The sequence below is a fragment of the Coffea arabica genome, chromosome 5c, assembly GCF_036785885.1.
Source record: "Coffea arabica cultivar ET-39 chromosome 5c, Coffea Arabica ET-39 HiFi, whole genome shotgun sequence".
Taxonomy (NCBI): domain Eukaryota; kingdom Viridiplantae; phylum Streptophyta; class Magnoliopsida; order Gentianales; family Rubiaceae; genus Coffea; species Coffea arabica.
The window spans coordinates 17612968-17626200 of NC_092319.1; the positions used below are offsets into that span (position 1 = coordinate 17612968).

A 13233-nucleotide genomic window follows, 5' to 3' on the forward strand; every position below is an offset into this window, starting at 1 on the left:
TTGGCACTTTCTAAGGGGGAGCTTTATTTGAACTTATTTGATAAAAGAAATTTTCATTTTGTTTGTCATCATCAAAAAGGGGGAGATTGTTGACCTTGGTCGATCAATCCTTGGTTTTGATGATTAACAAATCAATATGTAGATTTGAGCTAATGTTTTTATGTGAGTAATTTGTTAGAACAGATTCTTGTGGCATAAAAGAAGAAGCAAAAACAGGGCACTCATGTCGGACGCTATCGGACGTCCGAAAGGATGAAGAACATCAAGAAGGAAACTCTGTCAGACGCTCGTGAGGAAGCATCGGACGTCCGGAAGGATCGGACGCACGCCTCGGACGCACATCGATCGCATCGGACGTCCGAGAAATTTTGCAAAGATTTGATGACTCTCTGTCAACGTTCGGACGTAGGGTTCGGACGTCCGACAGGTGGTTTGGACGCAGGGTTCGGACGTTCGACAGGTGGTTCGGACGTCCGACAGGCCAACGGCTAGTTTTGACAGCATTTAGTATTTGACCGTTGGAGAGCCTTTTGAAGCCATTTCTCACCTTTTATAAACACCCCAAAGCACAAGAAGACAAGGGACTTTTGCCAACACAAAATACAAGCTTACAAGTGAGATTTTTGAATAGAAAGATTCTTTGTTGGTTGTATAAGGGGTTGGGAAAGTTGGGTTGTGAGATTGCTGAAGTGAAGGTTACTCTCTAGGAGGAGTAAAACCTTGGTGAACGTGAACCTATCACTTGGAGTGGTAAAACCTTGGTAAAGGTTGCCTCATTTGTATAAAATAGTTTTTAATTGGATGAGTGATCTTTCAAGTGTAGGTTGTTGAGGGTTAACTAGAATAGTTGTAAAACTCCTTGGCTCAACCAAAGAGTGTTTGGGGTGAGGAAGGAGTGAGCCTTCACTTGTACATCTTGGTTAGCATCGCCATCAATTGAAGAGGCTATTGGACTGATATTTGGTTTGCATTTCTTATCTTTTCTCTTTAATTAAGTTTTCTTTATTGTGCTTAAATTTGATATATTTTTGTGCATCATTGTGAAATTGTTTGTACTCATTGGGTTGCTCCAGGCCTTACAAGTTATGACCAGATTTTGAAACTATGTCAAGTGCTCCAAAAGTGGAAATTTCATGAAACAGGTTCCAAAAATCAGCTTTCCAAAAACTGTTGTATTTTGGTGTAGAAAGGTCCAAATTGAGTTCAGTTTATTGCATTTGAAACTAAATTTAGAGTTCTTTCAGTGGTATAAATTTCAAGAATTGATTCTATTTCTATGAATTTTTTCAATTTTCTAAAGTTTACTGAAATTGCAAGCTTGTTTTGCTCTGTTCTGTCTAGAACAGTGAATTTGAGCTCAAATATGAATGATTTCGAGTTTGAATATGAGAATAATGTTTTCTAGAGAGTTTTAGTACATTAAATTTAGTTTCCAAAGGTATAAAGTTTCCAATTTTTGGACTTACAAAACTAGAGTTATGATTTTTCCAAGTGGTGTCACACAAGCTGGAATTTTCTGGTTTCAAGCAAAATGCTCTTTTAAAAACTTTTAACTTTCCTTTGAGATTGTTAGTTCGTTTTAAGTTTGATTTCATGGTTGGATACAAGGTTTTTTTGAACATTAGACCTTTATTTTGAATCTTGATTTTCAAAGGATTAAACCACTCTTGATGCGTTTCTTGGTTGCCTAATTTTCCTTGTTAATTGCATCTCATTTCATACTTGAGAAATGGATTTCAACCCCTAGTCTTATGCCCTTGATTTTCATGAGATTGAACTCTAAAAATGGAGCGTTTTAACTAGAGTAATTCTTGGAGAATTTCACTAGTCTTAAACTCGAAACTTGGAACCTTTAGCTTTGACATATACTATGGAAATGAGTGGAGTTTTGATGCATTTTCACTCCATTAGTTTAGAAAATGTGAATGCTCCTTATATTCTAAAGTTTGGGCGTAAGACTAGAAGTTTTGAGAGATGAAAACTATTTACCCTTTTCTCGATTTTCGTGTTGAAAGTAAATATGGTACTTTCTTTTGGAACTAAGAGTTCTTGCCAAGACTTGAATCGAAAATGACATTTGAGTTCTCTTTGAGTATTATTTTAATGATTTAACGAGAAAAATTCCTTTAACTTGACTTGAACTTGTAACCGTGAGAGTGGATAGCAAGAAAATATTTTTCGTATTAGCCTTGGTCGAGTACCTAGGTAATCATGATTGTGCATGTCTTAGGTGGTCACGAGGACGCTGAGGAGCTTGTCTGATCTGTCGCTTTGCTCTTGTTTTGCTCTTGGCTCTTGGTGAGTGTCAAATACAGTTCAATGTTGTTATGATTGAAATGATATTTGTACAAGTGCTATATGATATGTGAACTTGCCGAGGCGAGGGTGTATTTTACGGCCCTCATCCTCTCTCTCTCTCTCTTAATTAAATGATACTTGTTAAATGAATGTATATGACTTGCATTTGTACTTGAACATGTTTTCACTCGTAAGCACTGAGCGGTAGAATGTACCACGCCCTATTCGGGTGGGAGGTGCCGCTCATCCCAATTCAGTGCTATGAACGATTCTAAATCGATTTAAACATTGTCTCGTCGACCATCATGCTTGTGGGGACGCCCCAACCCATTGGCTAACCTTGTAACTCGAGCCGGCAAGAGCTTGGTTGAGAAGCTTGGTGAACCTTGAAAAATTTAATAGTTTGATCTTTTGAGATCTCGCTTGGCGTACTCGAATAGTATTGTCATCTCATGCGTGTTTGGTTCCGGATTCGAGTGGGTGTTATGTTGGATGGAGGAAGTAAGTGGAGCGCTACAGTCTTGTTGTTACTTGAATTAACGGAGAGTCAACCCCGAATGGCTTGAATCGATCGAGACGTGGAAATAGCTCCTGAGAGCTCCTGTATCCTTCTATGTGTATTTATTTCTTACTTGTGCACTTAAATGAAAGTTTATGTTAAAATTGCTTTCAAGAATGCTATTTGATTAATTGGTGCTACTTGCTTGCTTGCTTAATTTTCCTGATCTCACTGAGCGTTAACTCATTCCTTTAAGTTTGTTTTCCTTAATAGGCTTTAGAGGTGGAAGTTGGTGATTCTAGACTAGCGACTTTTGGTTGAAGCTAGTATACTTTTGTATGTTATTGGAGACCATTAAAGAGTAAATTTTGTTATACTTGGGTATTTTAGATTGTAATTGTAATGGTATACTTGGGAGTTTTGGACTTGTATATTCGAAGTATTTCTTAATTAAGTTGATGGTTGACTTGTGGTTCTTTATTAAGCTTGAATGAGCTCGTGAGTCCTGACGAGAGTTGAGCAGGCATTCCGCTGATACTCTAGGGTTCTCCCTAAGGAGAGGTGGGGGCTTCACACCAGGAATAATTCACGTTTTCGAAGTGAGGACTATAGTGCACAGAAAGTGATCTTTTTTGGTTAATGCCTTTACGGACCAACTAGGCTCGGCGCGAACCTATAGGAAGTCGCATTTTGTAGGAGATTCAGATTGTGTATGGGCTAACATGGTGGTTCCTCACCTTGTAACCAAGAGATGGTGCTTGGTCATCTGAAGCAAGCTAGCCTTTCCTCAGTTTAAGCTAAACACGAATGGAAGTGTGCACAATGGACGGGCTTTCAGTGGCGGAGTCCTACGTGACCATGATGGTAGAATGATCTTTGCATATTATAAAAAGTTTGGAGAAGGAAGTGTGCTTATGGCTGAATGCTTATCTCTGCTTCATGGACTCCAGTTATGTCTTGGGAGGAATTTGCCTTCTTTTTAGGTGGAAGTTGATTCACAGCTTTTCGTTTAGTTGATCAAGTCTGGCTCATTGGCATCATGGCCTTTATATAACAAGCTTTGTCGGGTGAGGTGATCTCTTTTCTTAGCCAAGGCATCTATTACTCATGTTTTACGTGAGGCAAACTCCACTGCAGATAGGCTTGCAACATTGATTTTGTGAGGGTCCAAAAATTTAATTTTCGATTTAATTGTGGTTAGAAGTTGAAGCTTGACAAAATTGACCAAGAGACAAAAGCAAAACTTAGATTTAACTTGGCACTTTGACTAAGTTATATTAACCAAGACAAGACCAAAAACAACAAGAGACAAAGAGGAGGAGAGCCGGGAGGGAGCAAGAAAAAAAAAAGGAACCAAAAGAAAAGAAAGGAAAAGAAGACTTTGACTCTACTCTAAATAGATCAAGCCTTCCTAGTTAAGCAAAGTAAACAACATAAAAGAAAGAGAGGGGAGGGGAAGTCGGGCAAGCTGGACAAGAAAAAGGGGGAGAGAGAGAGAGAGCAGTGAGAGAGCGAGAGAAAATAGAGAGGAAAAGGGAGAAAAGCAAGAGGAAATCTGGGAATTCAATCAACCATTTATCCCTCCAATTATGTGTGAAAGCAAGGAGAAGGAACGATTGACTGCTGGCTGTCTTCATCATCTCTGTCCAACTTTGTTTCTTGAAGATTGAAAGGTAACTTGACTTCCTAGCTCTCAATTTTTATGGTATAGCTTGTAGTAGTAACTAGAAGTTGGAGTTACTAAGCTAGGAACTGATTTCATAGCTGGAAATTCATGGGTTGAAATTAATTGAATGAATTTGGCAGTTTTGATTACTGTTCCAGATTTCTTGTCTGAAATTGGCTTGAATATTCAGGTATGATGGAGGCTGAATTAGCCTTAGAACAAAACATGGAAGTTGTATAGAATTGAGTATAGATTATGCCTATAGATTTCAGCTCAATCAGAACAGGGTACCTTGTGAAATGACTATTTTACCCCTGCTGCCCTGTTTTTGTCAAACATGATAATCTGCCTCCGTAATTGCTTCGTTTGGCTGGAAAGATGGATGAATTAGTTTTTGATGCCTTCTTAAGAATTGTAGCCTTGTATCTTAGATTTCAAATGGTTTTGGAATTACCTGAATCGGAGTTGTGTGTGCTGAGATATGATTGAATGAATCAGGGCTGCTAGTTGAATTTCACAGTGAGCTTGGAACTGGAAAATTTGGGGGCTGTTTGGGTAAATTTGGCTAGGTTAGGGTGGGAACTGAGTTGAGATGTCTTCATGAGAATTGTAGAGCTATGTCTTAGCTTCGAAACGGTATATTGTTTGTTTCAATCCGATAAGTGTAGCTCGAGTTGTGCTTAAATTACTAAAAGGTGACAGTGATATGTGATATTGAACTTTGTGTTTTAGGAATTGGATTTGGACAATAACCAATTGTGGTGAATGGGGATCATGAGCGGTGATTGGTGAGTGTTTCTTATTTGTTAAAATCTTTCCTCAAGTATTTTAGTTAAATGTGCCCCTTTGTTTATTTAAATGTATTTGCCGTTACTAAAAGGATTTGCTAAATGGATTTGTGAACTATATTCTCTTTATAAGGTGTGTGTGTATTTTATCGCACTCACCTAAGGACATGTGTTTGATTTGAGCAATTGGGATTTATTGTATTAGTTGCCTTATGTGATTAAATGTGATTAAATGAGACTTAGATGGGGGTGTACCTTGTTGCACTTGATCTAGGTCTCAATATTTCGATATTGGATGTGTAATATGTGATTGGATGTATATATGTAATAAATCTTGTTTTATTACATTTTTGGCTTGTTAATTATTGTAAGGTATTCCTTAATTTGGATGGATGAATTTGTGTGTGTTTAAGTATAGTAAGAGGAAAAATTTCTGTTTTGAATCTTTCATGTTGGCCGAAATTTTTGGGACAAAATTTCAGATTTTTGGAGCTTTTATTTGAGTTAAAGTTTTGCCAAAATAATGGATTTTAAGTGTATTTGGGTTGAGTAAACTGATTAGCTCTTCAAAGGAAAAGAAAGGAGTGAACTTGTTAAAGTGAAAACTGGAAATTTGCTTTCTGGAACATCAGACCAGTTTCGGGAAAAAGGTTATCTTTTGGTGCATACCACTCCAAATCAAGCCCTGTTTGTTTGGTTTGAAACTAGACACATAAGGCTATAATCCATGTAAATTTCAGGGGCTAACTCATTTTCTGTGATTTTGGGTGATTTTTCCAAGTCCGCTGGAAAAACAGAATTTTCCCTGCCCTGCATTTTACTGTAGCAGTCTATTGACGGAAAAACTGGGCAAAATCCGTATGGAATCTCATCAAGGTGTCTTCTACAAAGTTTTAGCCCTTTCAATTAGGTTTCCAACGGTATCAACTATGCAAATTTTGGACTTGTAAATATTAATTTACGATTTTCTAAAGGTTTCTGCCATAAACCTCCAGTTTCCTGATTTTTACAATAAACATGAAAATGACTTGATATTTTTGCTTGGTCTTGAATATGCACGTGAATGATCATAATTATACATGTCTCAGATGAATACGAGAATTTCGAAGAACTCGTTTAGCCGCTTCGTTTTTTTTTCTCTCTCTCATGACTTTTGGTGAGTATTAAGTGCATGTGAAGTGTTTAAATGAAAGGTTTCTCGTACTTGCTAGTTAATGAGGCAAGGGTATACTTTATCGCCCTTGTCATCTCTTTCATGAAATTGCTTGCTTGATAAGTGATATGTGTTATATGTGATTGCAAATGAAAGTGTTTTTCGCGAGCATTGAGCGGCAGAATGTATCATGCCCTTTTAGGGTAGGAGGTACCGCTCATCTCGTCTCAATGCTATGACCAAATCTTGTCGATTGGAGCTTCATTTCATCGACCTAAAAGTGAATGGGGGGGACGCCCCAACCCATTGGCTAGCCTTGTAACTCGAGCCGGCAAGGGTTTGATCGAGAAACTTGGTGAACCTTGGGAAGTATTATAGTTTGATCCAAATAAGGGGTCTTGCTAGGTATACTTGTTAAGTGATACCACCTACATGCTTGTTTGGTTACAGATTCAAGAGGGTGTCATAGTGGTTGGAGGTAGTAAGTGGAGTTCTACATAGATAACTATGAAAGTTGACGGAGGGTCAACTACCTGAGCTTAGATCGCGCGTGGATTAGCTCCTGAGAGCTCCCGTATCCTTTTATTGTGATTAAATTCCCTACTTGCTTAATGTTTCTCAGTTATTTGTTACTCAAGTTATTGCTTTATATTGTGTCTTTGCTCGCATGCTTGCATGTTTTTTCCTTGGCCTCACTGAGCGTTAGCTCACCCCAATTTGTTTTTCTTAACAGGTTTGGAAGTGGAAGTTCTGAGGCTTAATTAGTGACTCCCAAAAATAATTTTTTTCCCCACAGGGCTCGAGGCCAAAGGAAGCGCTTGTATTGAGTTATTAGTGCCTGAAGGGATATCTCATATATAATTTGAATTCGATTCACTTGATAAGTATTTGGTGTAATATTTGGGACTGATATTGTAATTGTAATTATTGGAGAACTAAGGACTTTTGTCTTATTCGGGGAATGATACCTTTACTTGAGATTTGTAATGTATCTTATTTCGTTCTAAGTTTGAAAAATGTTATTTCGTTTATTCTTGAGGTTGTACCATATGTTATTGGATGTGAGTGATGTATTTTATTTGAGAACTGTAGTAAGTCCCGGCGAGAGTTGGGCAGGCGGTCCGCCGAACCCTTTGGTTTGCCTTAGGGGGAGGTGGGGCTGTCACAGATTTACCTTCGGATAAGGTTTTCCTCTCAGTCTCTGAGCTGTCGACAGCTACAAAAGCAATTTTACTTCTGGATAATATGCAGATGTCTTCAATTAGTGCTTATAATGTAGGGAGTAATACTCATCGTTATTTTCGGCCCACTTTCCCTTCTATAAGGCCAAATTTGGCCCACCTCAAGCTTGTTTTTAGTTTTAATAAAATTGGCCTAGCATCCCACCCCCATATATGAGGTTTGCCAAAAAAAAAAAAAAATCCAAATCACTGCCTTACAAATAAAATTAAAAAAAATTTAAACCACTATAATAACTCATTTGGCAATAGACTTAGAAATGGAGAAAAGATGTATATACACAAAAGATTACATACCTAAGTTGATTACAATGTTGGGTTTTCAAGAGACTGAACAATTGCAGAGCACATCGACTTTTCCAAGCCTCCCAGTCAATCAAGTTACATCGAATCTATATTAATAGGCAAAAATTAACTATTAAAACACTAACACTCAATAATTGAAAAAGGAGATGAAAATAGAGGCAAAGAAATATAAACTAAAAAAAAAGAAAAAGAATGGATATGAACTTACCATGCCAAGATCCAAAAGTTCTTAAAGAGGGGGGAGTCAGAAAAGAGGATTTTTTTTTTTTATTTGGTTGTTTGATGATTATCTATGAGAAAGGAGAGGTGACAAGAAAGAGAGAGGCAGTATATGTGTGGGCACTAGATGAGAAACCCTAGTCTCTTGTAATTGTGATATATATATATATATATATATATATATATATATATATATATATATATATTCTAGAATTATTAGTTTTTTTTTCTAAGGATAAAAGTGGGTAGATAAATATCTCCTAAAATTTTATAATTTTTAATTAACTACAGCTTATGCCCACAAATAAGCTCAAGTATTTGTGAATATACTCATATTTGGCTCAATTAATAATTGAGCCAAATATTGTGGTCGAGCTCGATTCATATAATATATGATCGATCCTTTTTCAAATACAATGTGTCGAATTTGAATGCATTTGTGAACCTTTTGATTCATTAAAGGCTCTATCCATGAGGAATTTGGCCTTGAAAACTGTTTTTATTGAATTCAAATTAGGGATACTTGCTTATTTACATGTAATGTCTTAAGTAAATAGACATTAAAAGCTCAAGACATTTACTTAAATGATATTACATGGCAAAAGTCCTGAATGCTGACAACTTGAACTTCCTATGGCCTGAATGCTGTTCTCCAAAAATTGAGGGACCAATTTATAAATAACAGAATTGTTGCCATCGTCCTCCTTTATAGTCACATGTGGCAGGGCACGTATCCATGGCTTGATAGGTGTCCAGATAGGTGTTACCAACACTTAACACCTATACTCTATGGTGACACAAATTATTGACAACACATCTGATTAGTGAAAACTCAAAAATTTCATGAGTACAAAAATGAATAGCATTGAATCGTCAAATAAAATGTCAATTATTTACCGTAGTGCAATTTTTGTTGTATGACAACACAATTTTGCTGTCTAGTTTAGCAAGATGGTGTTTTTGGTGAATTAATCAACATTTCCCCATCATAATTAGTGAAAATTGGAAATTCCAATACAAAATGACAATAAAATTTGAGAGTGGCAATGATTTGATGTCCAAAATGATAAAGGCTCGATTTTTCATATATTTGAATAGTTTTCTCAATTAGAGAAGCAAAATTTTAGTTTATGGCATTGCAAAAGTATTTCTTGACAACTGAGACTAGTGTTACAATTTAAAAGTGATCCAAAAATCGTACTTCCAATTTTTGCACTGCAAATTATTGAAAATGAAGTGGATAAGTGAAAAACTAAAAAGATTTCATGAGTACAAATAAGAATAGTATTAAATCTAGAAACCAAATATCAATTACTTACCGTTGTGCAGTTTTATTGAATGATAGTACAATTTTGTTATCTAGTGTGGCAAATTTGTGCTTTTAATGAATTAATTAGCATTTTCGTCTAGTAACTAGTGAAAAATGGAATTCCAATACAAAAAGAAAATGAGTGGCAATGATTTGGTTTCCAAAATGAGAACGGCTCGATTTTTCACAAATTTGAAAACTTTTCTCATTTAAAGAAAACAAAATTTTATTATTAGGCAGGGCAAAACTATTTCTTGACAACTACGGCTAGTTTTACAGGTTAAAAGTGATCTAAACATTACAATTCCCATTTTTGTGCCACAAATTACTGAAAACGTAGTTGACTATTGAAAAATTCAAAATTTCACGAGTAGAAAAAAAATAGCATTGAATCCAAAACAAAATGTCAATTATTTATCGTCGTGCAATTTTTTGTTGAATAACAGCACAAATTTACTATCTGGTACGGCAAGATGGTGATTTTGATGAATTAATCAGTATTTCCCCATAATAATTAGTGAAAATGGAAATTCAAATACAAAACAACAATAAAATTTGAGAATGGCACCGATTCTGTGTCCAAAACGAGAAAGGTTTGACTTTTCATAACTACAGCTAGTGTTACAGTTTAAAAGTGATCTAAAAATCGTAATTCCAATTTTTGCACCACAAATTATTGAAATCAATGATGATTAGTGAAAAACTAAAATATTTCACGAGCACAAATAAAAATAGTATTTAAATTGAGAAACCAAATGTTAGTTACTTATTGGAGTGTCTTTTTTTTGAATAACAGAATAAATTTGCTATCTGGTGTTGCGAAATTGTGATTTTAATGAATTAATTAACATTTTCACATAATAATTAGTGAAAAATGGAATTCCAATACAAAAGGACAACATGTGGCAATTATTTGGTTTCCAAAATGAGAATGGTTCGATTTTCACAAATTTGAATACTTTTCTCATTTAGAGGAAGCAAAATTTTATTTTTTTGTCCAAGCAAAATTATTTCTTGACATCTATGACTAGTTTAATAGCTCAACAGTGAACTCAACATCATAATTCCCACTTTTTGTGCCACAAATTATTGAAAATGCAGTTGATTAGTGGAAAACTAAAAAATTTCACTAGTACAAAAACGAATAGTATTGAATCACGAAACAAAATGTCAATTATTTACCGTAGTGCAACTTTTGTTCAATGATAGCATAATTTGCTGTCTAGTATGGCAAGATGGTGTTTTTGACGAATTAATCAGCATTCCCCATAATAATTAATGACAATGGGAATTCCAATACAAAATGACAATAAAATTTGAGAGTGGCATCGATTTTGTGTCCAAAATGAGGAAGGTTCATTTTTTTTCATAAATTTGAATAATTTTCTCAATTAGAGAAGCAAAATTTTATTTTTTGACAGTGCAAAACTATTTCCTGACAACTATGGTGTGATCTAAAAATTGTAATTCCGATTTATGCATCACAAATTATTGAAAACGAAGTTGATTAGTGAAAAACTAAAAATTTTCACAAGTACAAATAACACTAGTATTAAATCGAGAAACCAAAATTCAGTTACTTACCATAGCATAATTTTATTGAATGACAGTGCAATTTTGCTATTTGGTTTTGCAAAATTGTGCTTTTAATGAATTAATTAGCATTTTCATATAATAATTAGTGAAAAATGGAATTCCAACACAAAAGGACAACGAGTGGCAATGATTTGATCTCAAAAACTAGAATGGTTCAAGTTTTCACCAATTTGAATACTTTCTCATTTAAAGGAAGCAACATTTTATTTTTTGGCAGGGCAAAACTATTTCTTGACAACTAAGACTAGTTTTATAGTTTAAAAGAGATCTAAACATCATAATTCCAAATTTTGTGCCACAAATTATTGAAAACCCGGTTGATTAGTGAAAAGCTCAAAAATTTCATGAGTAGAAAAAAAAATAATATTGAATAGTGAAACAAAATGCCAATTATTTACCGTAGTGCAATTTTTGTTGAATGAAAGCACAATTTTGCTGTCTGGTACGGCAAGATGATGTTTTTGGCAAATTAATCAGCATTTCCCCATAATAATTAGTGAAAAATGGAAATTCTAATACGAAACAACGATAAAATTTGAGAGTGGCAATGATTTTGTGACCAAAATAAGAATGGTTCGATTTTTCAAAAATTCAAATAATTTCTCAATTAGAGAAGCAAAATTTTGTCTTTTGACATTGCAAAACTATTTCTTGAAACTACTGCTAGTGTTACAATTTAAAAGTGATCTGAAAATCATAATTACGATTTTTGCACCACAAATTACTAAAAATGAAGTTTGTCAATGAAAAACTAAAAACTTTCACAATTACAAATAAGAATAGTATTAAATCGAGAAATAAAATGTCAGTTACTTACCATAGTGCATTTTTTATTAAATAATAGTACAATTTTGCTATCTAGTGTGGTAAAATTGTGCTTTTAATGAATGAATTAGCATTTTGAATAATAATTAGTGAAAAATGGAATTCCAATACAAAAGGACAACGAGTGGCAATCATTTGGTTTCCAAAACGAGAATGGGTCGATTCTTCAAAAATATGAAAACCTTTCTCATAAGGAAGCAAAATTTTATTTTATTTTTTGCGGGTCAAAACTATTTCTTGACAATACATCTAGTTTTACTAGTCAAAAGTGATTTGAAAATCACAATTCCCATTTTTGTGCCATGAATTATTGAAAATGCAGTTGATTAGCAAAAATTTCAAAATTTTCATGAGTGCAATAAAGAGTAGTACTGAATCGAGTGGCAATGATTTAGTTTTCAAACAAGAATGGTTCGATTTTTTAAAAATTTGAATACTTTTCCCATATAAAGGAAGCAATTTTTTTTTGGCAGGGCTAAACTATTTTTTGATAACTACATCTTGTTTTATAGCTTTAAAGAGATCTAAAGATCATATTTCCAATTTTTATGCCACAAATTATTGAAAATGCAGTTGATTATTAAAAAATTCAAAAATTTCACTAGCAGAAAAAAGAATAGCATTGAATCGCGAAACAAAATGTCAATTATTTACCATAGTGTAGTTTTATTGAATGACAGCACAATGTTGCTGTCTAGTACGGCAAGATGGTGTTTTTGATGAATTAACAAAATGGAAATTCCAATACTAAATGACAATAAAAAACTTCAATGCAATCTATCGTTTGAGGAGAGGCCACTTCATATCCTAGATTGAAAATTAAAGGAGTTTAGGACTAAGAAAATTTCACTTGTTAAAGTTTTATGGAACAACCACGGTGTAGAAGAGGCAACGTGGGAAATGGAGGAGGAAAAGAAATGTACATTTCCTTCTTTATTTGATGAAAAGAAAGGTAAATTTTGAGGATGAGATTTTTTTTTTAGCGGGAGTGAATTGTGAGACCATAGTTACTTCCGCTCAATTATAAAGTTAAATATAATTTTATGTAATAAAATATAACCTTCATCCTTAGAAAAAATTATTTTATAAACTAAATTAGTAAGTTATTTTGTTGTACTGCTTTTAAGTTGATTGCTAGATTGAATGTTTTGTGTGTATTGGATTTATTTAACTAGTTACTTTATATTGGACTAATCAAGTCCAATTGTATATGCATTAAATTTAGCAGCCCAAAATTTATAACTACACCAATGAAGCCCAACCCAAGTTCAAACTATTAGGTGTTTAGATTAAAAAAAAAGGAAAAAAAGAATGAAACAGTTGTTGTCTAGTTCTG

The 13233-nt window shown here is 34.3% G+C and overlaps 1 long non-coding RNA gene across 1 annotated transcript; it reads left to right on the forward strand.

The window, feature by feature from the left end:
• The first annotated feature begins 1331 nt into the window (after nucleotides 1–1331).
• Nucleotides 1332–7439, forward strand: LOC140007673 (uncharacterized). The gene is made up of 2 exons (XR_011815027.1): nucleotides 1332–2298; nucleotides 7138–7439. It is a non-coding gene; the product is annotated as an uncharacterized lncRNA (long non-coding RNA).
• The last annotated feature ends 5794 nt before the right edge of the window (nucleotides 7440–13233 follow it).